The 9,803-nt window shown below is 38.9% G+C and overlaps 1 long non-coding RNA gene across 1 annotated transcript; it reads right to left on the reverse strand.

The window, feature by feature from the left end:
* Positions 1 to 1,098: 1,098 nt before the first annotated feature.
* Positions 1,099 to 7,597, reverse strand: LOC139713495 (uncharacterized). The gene is made up of 4 exons (XR_011709643.1): positions 7,376 to 7,597; positions 6,418 to 6,499; positions 4,648 to 4,710; positions 1,099 to 1,462 (listed from the first exon to the last, which is right to left on the reverse strand). It is a non-coding gene; the product is annotated as an uncharacterized lncRNA (long non-coding RNA).
* Positions 7,598 to 9,803: the final 2,206 nt, after the last annotated feature.

Here is a 9,803-nt window from a genome sequence, read left to right on the forward strand (position 1 = left end):
TGCTGATTGAGATTCACAATGTCTTTCGTCAGTGGAATGAGTTCCACCCCGTTCCTCTTTCTCTCGTTCAGGTTTCTCAGTGCATTTGAAGACAATTCCGGCCATCTCACTTCTATGATTTTCATCAAGCCACTGCATTCACTTGCTTTGGTTCCATCTCCACTTTCTAGCGAATGGGCAAGGTGGATTTCGGCTGCTTTCTTTAAGTTTTGTCCTGATCTTAGAATGTGACTGGGTGTCTTGTACGTATGAGTTGTTGGGTTAAACCCAGCAATTTCTTTTGCTGCATCAAGAAGAACTGAAAACTTTCCTGGTTTCATGCATTCTGACAACTTGCGACAGGATGCATCTTTTTCCTTCACACAGATCATGATTCTGCCCAATTGTCTCATCTTCCCCCTAATGTTTGAAAACTGTTCTTTATCTGCCCCGGCTTTTGCCAACCAATGGCTACCAAAACGGAGGATCAGATCATCTCCTAGTGCTTCTTGTCCACATTTATCTTGTCTCATGCCATCTAACAAGGCTGACATATCTTGCATGTCCTTAGAGTATGTGCGTAGGACTTTACTCGCCTTTCTTACTCTCTTCTTCTTTTTGCTTGCGCACTCTTCTTCTCCCTGACCACTTGGCCCCACAGGACAGGAATGTTTCCAGAGACTACTTTTCGAAAGCGTGGCATAGCAAAATTTGCAGTAGTCGTAATCACTGTGCCGACTCTCTCCTGAAGGACGGTGAGAGACAATAAATTCACCCTTGCCTTTTAGGACTACCTCGCGATTGTGAATGTAATTCCCCATATTCCTAAGAACTGTGAGCTTGCTTTCTTTTTTCTTTGCATCACATTCACTTAAGTACTCAATGACTTCAGTTTCGTCTGGATGCACATTTCTTAGGTGCCTTGCTATTTTGGCATTGGCCTTATGACAGTAGTAGCAATAGTACTTCTTATCGTATGTCCTTTTCCCCTTTTTAGTTTTAGTGACTTGAACTACAATGATTTCGTGATGTTCTACTTGACTTGGAATTGTGATAGGGTCGTCTGATTCAGACTCAGGTTCAGATGGTGTGGAGTCAGGAACATATTCACTCCCTGTATCATCACTATAATCCGGTCTTTCTAGTTCCGGATCGTGGGTAGAAACATCATCTGTGCACAGCTCCGGACTTCTACTATAATCCGGTCTTTCTAGTTCCGGATCGTGGGTAGAAACATCATCTGTGCACTGCTCCGGACTTCTACTATCATCCGGTCTTTCTAGTTCCGGATCGTGGGTAGAAACATCATCTGTGCACAGCTCCGGACTTCTACTATAATCCGGTCTTTCTAGTTCCGGATCGTGGGTAGAAACATCATCTGTGCACAGCTCCGGACTTCTACTATAATCCGGTCTTTCTAGTTCCGGATCGTGGGTAGAAACATCATCTGTGCACAGCTCCGGACTTCTACCACCTTTTACTTCTGTAGTGTAGTGCATATGACATGACATAACGTAACGAATTGTTAATTACACATAAACTGTACATTTCAAGTGCATAACTGTGTACGAGGGGTGTAAAGTCGAGACATAATACAATTATTTAATCATTTGAACAAACACTGAAAAGAATGTAGTCCGACATTTCAAACAAAATGTCCTCTTTCAACACACTTCATACAGGAGAGTGTCTCCAGAAAGCACACTTTTACAATAATTGAAAAAGATAAGACCAACTATTAAACTAACTCAAACTATATAGAGCTCATTTCGGGGACAACATTTTGTATGACATGTGTGCAGTGGCGACAATTCGTTTAAAAAATTGGGAACTTCATGCAATTTTTGTACGATACCTGATATAAAATTAAACATGCAAACCTTGAAAGTGTACATTCCGGAGACAACAATCTGTATGTTGTGTGCGGAATGGGGATATTTCCTCATTAGAATTAGGAACTTAATAAAAATTATTGAATTAGTCCTGACATTCAACTGAACACACAGCTGGAAAGTGTATATTCGCAGCTGGGGACATGACTCTTTGTGAGGTGGGGGGGGGGGGGGGGAGGGGCATTCCTTTTTTGAACGTAGGAACAGAATACAATTGCAGTATGTGTACTGAATTAGACCTGCGCAACCTAAACACATGCTGAGAGAGTGTACACTTCCGAGTCACCATTCTGTATGAGATGTGAAGGGAGGGGACATTACTTTCTTTTTTTTTTAAGTGGGAACACCCTTGTAAAATTAGACTTCATAAGTTAAAATCAAATTAAACATGCACTAGAAGAGTGCACACAACTCTGTCTGAATAAAAAGGATTGAACATTTTTACAGTATAAAAGGCTGATTAAACTCTGATTCTGCATCATACGAACCGTCTCTGACAACTGAAGCCTCACTCCCTGCGTGATCACTGCTATCCGGGTGTCAGAGACGGTTCGTATGATGCAGAATCATAGTTAAGATTTATAAAGTATTTTTAAATAGATATTAAAGGAGTGTAAACAGCCTTATACCCTTGCAGAAAATTTTCTAAGCGAGTTGCCAGCTTGCAACAAGCATGCATGCTAGTAACTAGCTTGCTACAAGCTAGAAAGAAGTGCAAGTCCCGAAATATGTAAATTAGGGTTATATTTCATCCAAAGAGCAATCGAGAATTTGGTTTCTTCGGGTGCTTGCAAGCTTACAAGCATGCAAGTGGCTCCATGTAGTGACAAATCTTGCAAGCCTGAAAGCTTACACTACAGTTAATATTAAGATAGCTTGAAAGCATGCGGCAAACATTTTTTGATAGCTTGCAGGCATGCAGATAACATTTTTGATAGCTTGCAAGCTTGCCAGTTTGCAGCATTGGTCTTCGCAAGCATGCAACAGGACATGCCCAAATTTTAAGCTAGTTATAAGCAAATATTTAGCAAGTATGTTCTGTTCGCTAGCTTATGATTGCTTATTAAGCGAGCCGCCAGCTAGTCGCTCGCTTGCAGCATGCATAAGTTTCTGCAGGAGTATAGTGGAACAATGTTCAATCTTTTTTGTCCAGTTATTTACAGATTTCCAGTGTGTTTTACTTTCATTTCATTTATGAAGTCTAATTTTACAAGTGTGTTAAGTTCCCACTTTAAAAAAAGCAATGTGCCCTACCTCCACATCCCAATACCCATACCCAATTTCAATAACGAAATATCCCTATTCCGCACACAACATAGGCCTACAGATTGTTGTCTCTGGAATGTACTGGAATGTATCCAAAAAAGTGATAATGATAAAAGGCGACAGGCCATAATTTTATTAGGATCTCTTTGTTTTACCTTGTTTTTTGATATCTCAGCCATTTCGAAACCTATTTTCGTAAAATAAACTTTTGATACCCCTAAGAATTGCACGCTCTGTGACATCTCATAGAGTGGTTTCTGAATATCTCGCAAAACGTTAAAAGCTAAATCCTCGCTTCGACCAGAACTGTACACACCCATTAAGATAAAGTATTTTTGAATAGATATTTAAGGAGTGTACACAGCCTTATACCCTTACAGAAAATTTTGTAAGCGAGTTGCTAGCTTGCAACAAGCATGCATGCTAGTAACTAGCTTGCTGCAAGCTAGAAACTAGCGTGCAGTCCCAAAATATGTAAATTAGGAGAAGATTTCATCCAAAGAGCAATCGAGAATTTGGTTTCTTTGCCTGCTTGAAAGCATGCATGTGGTTCCTTTTATTGGTAAAGCTTGCAAAACTGAAAACTTTAATTTTAACCCAAACTTACCAGAGCTATTTTGAGAGCTTAAAGTCCTGGAGCCATTTGTCCCCCCCCCCACCCCCAGGAGTTTTATAGTTGAGTCTTTTTCAGTAATTGTAAAAGTTCTGTAAAATGAGGTGTGTGGAAAGGAGGCATTTTGTTTTGAAATAATGAACTACATACTTTTCGGTGTCTGTCTTATTTGGTAATTACGGTCCTTCTTTTAACAGAAAATGTATCCACTCAACACCCCTAATGCAGGATCATGTCCCCGGAATGTTAGTATGTTCAACAGTTCATTTCATTATATATTATATCCTCAACAGAAGTACAAGGTAACAGTCCGTAGCTGCGCACAGACGACATTTCTCATCATGATTCGAACCAAGAATGCCCGGAGACGGTGCGCAGCTCCGGACTTCTACCACCTTTTACTTCTATAGTGTAGATCATATAACAAATGTGACTGTTAAACACACCACACTGTACATTCTGAGGAAATGACCCTGTACGAGGGGTGTAAAGTGGAGACTTGATATAATCATTTAATCTAACAGACATAGAAAATGTAGTCTCACATTCTTAACAAAATGTCCCCTTTCATCACACCTGATAACAGGACGGTGTATACATTCCAGAGACAACACGCTGTATGCAGTGTTTAGAGTGGGGACATTTGTTTTTTAAAGTGGGAACTTAATAAAATTATTGAATAAAAAAAATGATCACATCATCTACATATCATGGAGTGTTCATGAGCCAGATTTGATGAAAACCCATGAAGACATTCTTTATATATCATAGTAATGATATAACTGTGTGAACGGACGTACGGACAACCCGAAAACATGACACCCGGCACCCTTTGGGGTGGAGGCATAAAAAATATATAATTAATGGTACAATGATTCAACCTAATGTCAAACTTACTGCGAATCTGATGAGGAAATACCCATCGTGTTTCATCATCTTCGTACTTGATGAAGAACCGACCTGAAAAAAAAACAAAAAACATTCATTTCTATTCATCCAATATGAATCAATGCTAATCATTGATGCATCCAGCATGTGCTCGCAATTACTGATGACAAGTGAAATGTACATGAAATATTTTTTGTGGATGTAAAATTTTTACATTTCAATTTAGTAAACAAACTAGAAATGTCGCTATGGCGACTGCTATGCCTCCGCCCTAATGCATGATTCTCCTAATAGGTCCAGATAGTACATGTGGACAATGTGTGATTACATTTTCACAAAATTGGCAAAATATTAAAACGACAAGTTTGTCACAAATGTGTTAAATGTTCACCTTCCTTGAATAGGAGAGCATGTATTTGGGAGTTAAGGACTTTAACTTGACTTTGACCCATTCATATGTTTATGCATTGAGTTATTTTCAAGGTATGGAGAAAAAGTGCAATTTCTGTATTGAATAGTAAATTGTTACCATTTTCATCTGGCCTTTGACCCTAAAATTCATAAAATAATCACTGTCAGGCAGAACATGCATAAATATGTAGTATGTTTCAAGATAACTTGAGCCACTTCCGAGATACACATGGAGGAAAAGCTTAGTTCAGCACTTTCACTTGCTCTTTGACCTTTTGACCTTTGAGGTAAAAACAAAAGGAAAAAAACTCTTTCCAAAGAATCTCTATTACGTTATGCATGCATACACCAAGTGTAAAAAAAAAAAAAATCCTGCCAGCATTGCATAAACATGACGGAAATAGTAAAATTTTGAAGTGTTTCCCTTTTCCTTTGACCCCTGACATTTGACCCCATGAACCCTAAATTTTCTAGATAATCACTGCCAGTCAGTACATGTATATATACTATGTTCCATGAGGATACCTTGAACAATTTCCAAGGTACAGAGAAAAAAGGTGAAGTTTTAATATCTTTACTTGACCTTTTGACCTTTGACCTTTGACCTCATGACCCAAACTTTCACCAGAGAATCTTAATTGGGTAGTACATGGATACACTAAGTTTCAAGAAAATATCTTCAGGCATTGCATAGATATGGTGGAAATAGTGAAATTTTATGTATTTGACCTTGACCTTTTGACCTTTGACCTTGAGCATGTGCACCCAAAAGTTGATAGGCACAACTTCACCCCCTAATACACATACATGCCAAGATTCATTAGGATACCTCAAAAGGTTTTGATAGTTACCCTGTCCACAAAATTCATTACGGACGGACGGAAGGATGGACGGACGGAAGGACGGACGGACGGACAACCCGAAAACATAATGCCTCCGGCACCACTTCGTGGCGGAGGCATAAAAATACCTAGATATACAGGGTGGCCCAGAAAGAATGGATTAGCAAAAATTTTGTGTTTCGTTTTATCAGACAATGAATATTGCTCTGAAGAATGGTAAACCATTATCGTTTATTTAGCTAGGGACCTACAATCTGCACAAAAAATCTGATAAATCATAAAGTTTCCTTGCTGCAGCACAAAGTAAAAATTACACCGGTCCGTTCTTTCTGGGCCATCCTGTATATATATATATACACAAGAGCCCGGGGGGCACGACGCTCACCCGAGTATCGCAGTCAATACACTTGATGCAATTTCCCAGTACATTAAGGCCCTAATTGAAACAAGAAAGAATAATTATTACAAACTTTGCCAGTACTCCTCATTCCCTTTAAGATACCCCAAAGATACACAACCCAAGTACCTTGTTTGAAGTCAACTACAGTAGCAGGATACCATGATCCATTCGGCGGCCACAATGCACGAACTTCAGTACCTCGAGGAAACTGCAAGTACATAGAAATGGGACATATAAACTAGAAAAATGATTTTCATTTTTGCCTTAAAATTCAATTTGTTAAAATACAAACTCAATATTACCCTCAAATAATTCAATTAACACATTTTGTTACATAGTGCCTCAATTTGTGAACACTTAAAGATTTTCCCTCGTTTGACTACTGCCACTGTGCTACAATTACGGTGGTGTCCCACCATAAATACAAAATTCAGAGCTGCTAATTTTTAGTGAGAGAATGCATGATTGTTACTTTGCTGCTTCTTTTTCCTGTTTATTCATCCAATCCTGACACTGTATATAACCATGTATACACGTCTGCCAGCTCAGTTCTATCTTTATAGATCGATCAGTCACAGTGGTTGTAATTACCTAAACGGTACATTTATATAGCTATGATATGGTCAAACAGCAGTTGCTGACTATGTAGCTTGAAGACGTCTGGTAAGGACAAAAAAGACAGAAACTCTTACAATTTGCAACATAAACCGTGACATCAGTTAAGTTTTGATGGAGGGGCAATGAGAGGTTTACTTGCCGTTACCATTGTTTGGCCTTGGGGCTCTTCTTGATTGCCGGAGGCGGATGTCAGTAAACTAACTTTAATACTCATCTGCAATTTCTGTGGGACCAAGCCTAGCTATAGTCTAGACATATTTTCAGTAGGGTCCTATAGGGAATTTTCTATACAACCTTTTAACCAATTTAAAAGCACAATCAATTGCAATAGCTTCCTGTATGACTAATCACTAGAGTCAGATTCAGGATTCAAAAAATTTTGTTTGATAAAAAACAAAGAAAATCTGTAGATCTAGATCTACAGTATGTCTATATTCTATATTCATGAATAGTATAGTATACATACAACTTCCGAGGTATGTCCATGACTAGTCCTCCGCTTCCTTTGTCGCGTACTCATAACTGTCTCACAATCATTGAAGATCTGTAGGTACAGAAAACACAAGTGAGGAAATGTACATTTATTAGTTTGGCACTTGTAAAGTTGTCTTTTAATTGGTTTCATCTTCAAATGCCATTCAATTTTCTTGATAACACAGTCGCTAGAACTGTGTATAGCAGCAGTGAATTATGGGTGCAAGACAGCATAAATAGGTCTACTAATGACAATTTTATTTTCTAATATTTAATAAGCAAGTAGACTTTATAAATAAGACTCATGTTGTCATGGTATTTACATCTAGAGGTACAGATGTACCATGATCCGACCACTTAAAAGTTAAAGCACAGTCATGAAAATGAAACCACTGATATTGTTTTGCACAAACATTTTTCATATGAAAATAAAGTCTTAAAGGTAGGGAATCCCATTTGCATGCCTTAAATGAAGAGTTGTAGGCCTATAAATACAGTGGTATATGTTGAAGAGAGTATCATTTTAGAAACTCCCATAAAGTATTGAAAGTGGAAGGTAACATCTAGTACATTTTTATTGACCGTTAGATTTTGAATTGAATTTTTTTCGGGGCTCACCGTAAATTCCAGTACATTACTAGGCTACCTTTGCAGAACCATGCACTGCATGTGTGTCCATCATGTATATTTTGTGAAGAAAGTTCATCAAAACTTACAAACATTTCTATATACATTCTTGCCACACACTCTATATGTTATTACATCAGCTCTTATACTTTTAGATTTGTGTTTATAGATTTAAAAAAAAAATACAGAAGACTGCAACAAAAAGGCTTAAGTGTGACTGACACACAGAACTATTGAGCAGTTGAGTTTTGTGCATTATTCAAATTGTAGATAACTGTTGACTTCCAAATTTCTCAGCAGTGGCCTAAACAAGTCCCCTGAGGTTCATATCTAATGTTTTGCTGCATTTTGGGAGGTCTCTAAAAGGTATCCCCTACCTTTAAAGAGCATATTCCAATCATTATATTATCACAATCATGTTTAATAAAGATATTTTTCGATTTGACATTTGTACTCTAAAGTTGTAATGGACCTACGATTCGATCACGCGTGTTGAGTCAATGCAAGTTTCGAGCCGCAGCGCAGAGCGCGCCACGAGGCCCAGTACTAAAGTAGTAAAACGGCGGATGCTCACGCGAGCGAGAATTTGGTTTCTTTGCCTGCTTGAAAGCATGCATGTGGTTCCTTTTATTGGTAAAGCTTGCAAAACTGAAAACTTTAATTTTAACCCAAACTTACCAGAGCTATTTTGAGAGCTTAAAGTCCTGGAGCCATTTGTCCCCCCCCCCCCCCCCCCCCAGGAGTTTTATAGTTGAGTCTTTTTCAACTAGAAATGTCGCTACAGCGACTGGTTATACCCCCGCCAAACAACATTTCATAAGCTTTGGTCAAAAAACTGAGGAAGTAGTTAAATCCGCAAGATCTTTCCTTGATCTTCTGCCATTAATATGCCGTTACCATGGCAACGTACTTTCGGGTACTGTCGAAAAATGCGTCTTGCACATCTACAACCAAAGGCACACATCTGTACCAAGTTTCATGGAAATTGGGCAAAAACTGAGGAAGTAGTTTGCAACACAAAATTTTCCATCATTTTGGCTCATAATATGTGAGCTGTTACCATGGCAACATACTTTTTGTCACTGTCAAGAAATGTGTCATGCTGACCTATATCCTAAGACAAACATTCAATATGAATTCCATGAGAATTGGAAGAACACTGATGAAGCAGTTTTGCCATGAAGCATTTTGCCCTATATTTTACCAACATGCCGTTACCATGGCAACGCACTTTTTGCCACTGCGGAAATATGTGTCTTGCACATTAACATATTCAGATGAACATCTGTACCTAATTTCATAAAAATTGATCAAAAACTGTGGGAGGAGTTCGCGACGCAAGATTTGTACCCATTTTTGCCCATAATATGCCGTTACCATGGCAACGTACTTTTTGGTACTGTCAAAAAATAGGTCTTGCACATCTACAACCCAAGGCACACATCTGTGCCAAGTTTTATGGGAATCGGTTGAAAACTGAGGAAGTAGTTCGCGACGCAAGATTTGCAACGGACCGACCGCCCGACCGCCCGACCGCCCGACCGACCGCCCGACCGACCGACCGCCCGCCCGACCGTCCGCTGATTCCTATATACCCCCTTCAAACTTCGTTTGGCGGGGGTATAATAATTGTAAAAGTTCTGTAAAATGAGGTGTGTGGAAAGGAGGCATTTTGTTTTGAAATAATGAACTACATACTTTTCGGTGTCTGTCTTATTTGGTAATTACGGTCCTTCTTTTAACAGAAAATGTATCCACTCAACACCCCTAATGCAGGATCACGTCCCCGGAAT

This window comes from Diadema antillarum, unplaced genomic scaffold, assembly GCF_040938485.1.
Source record: "Diadema antillarum isolate AM-2024a unplaced genomic scaffold, OU_Dant_1.0 seq00001987_RagTag, whole genome shotgun sequence".
Classification (NCBI taxonomy): domain Eukaryota; kingdom Metazoa; phylum Echinodermata; class Echinoidea; order Diadematoida; family Diadematidae; genus Diadema; species Diadema antillarum.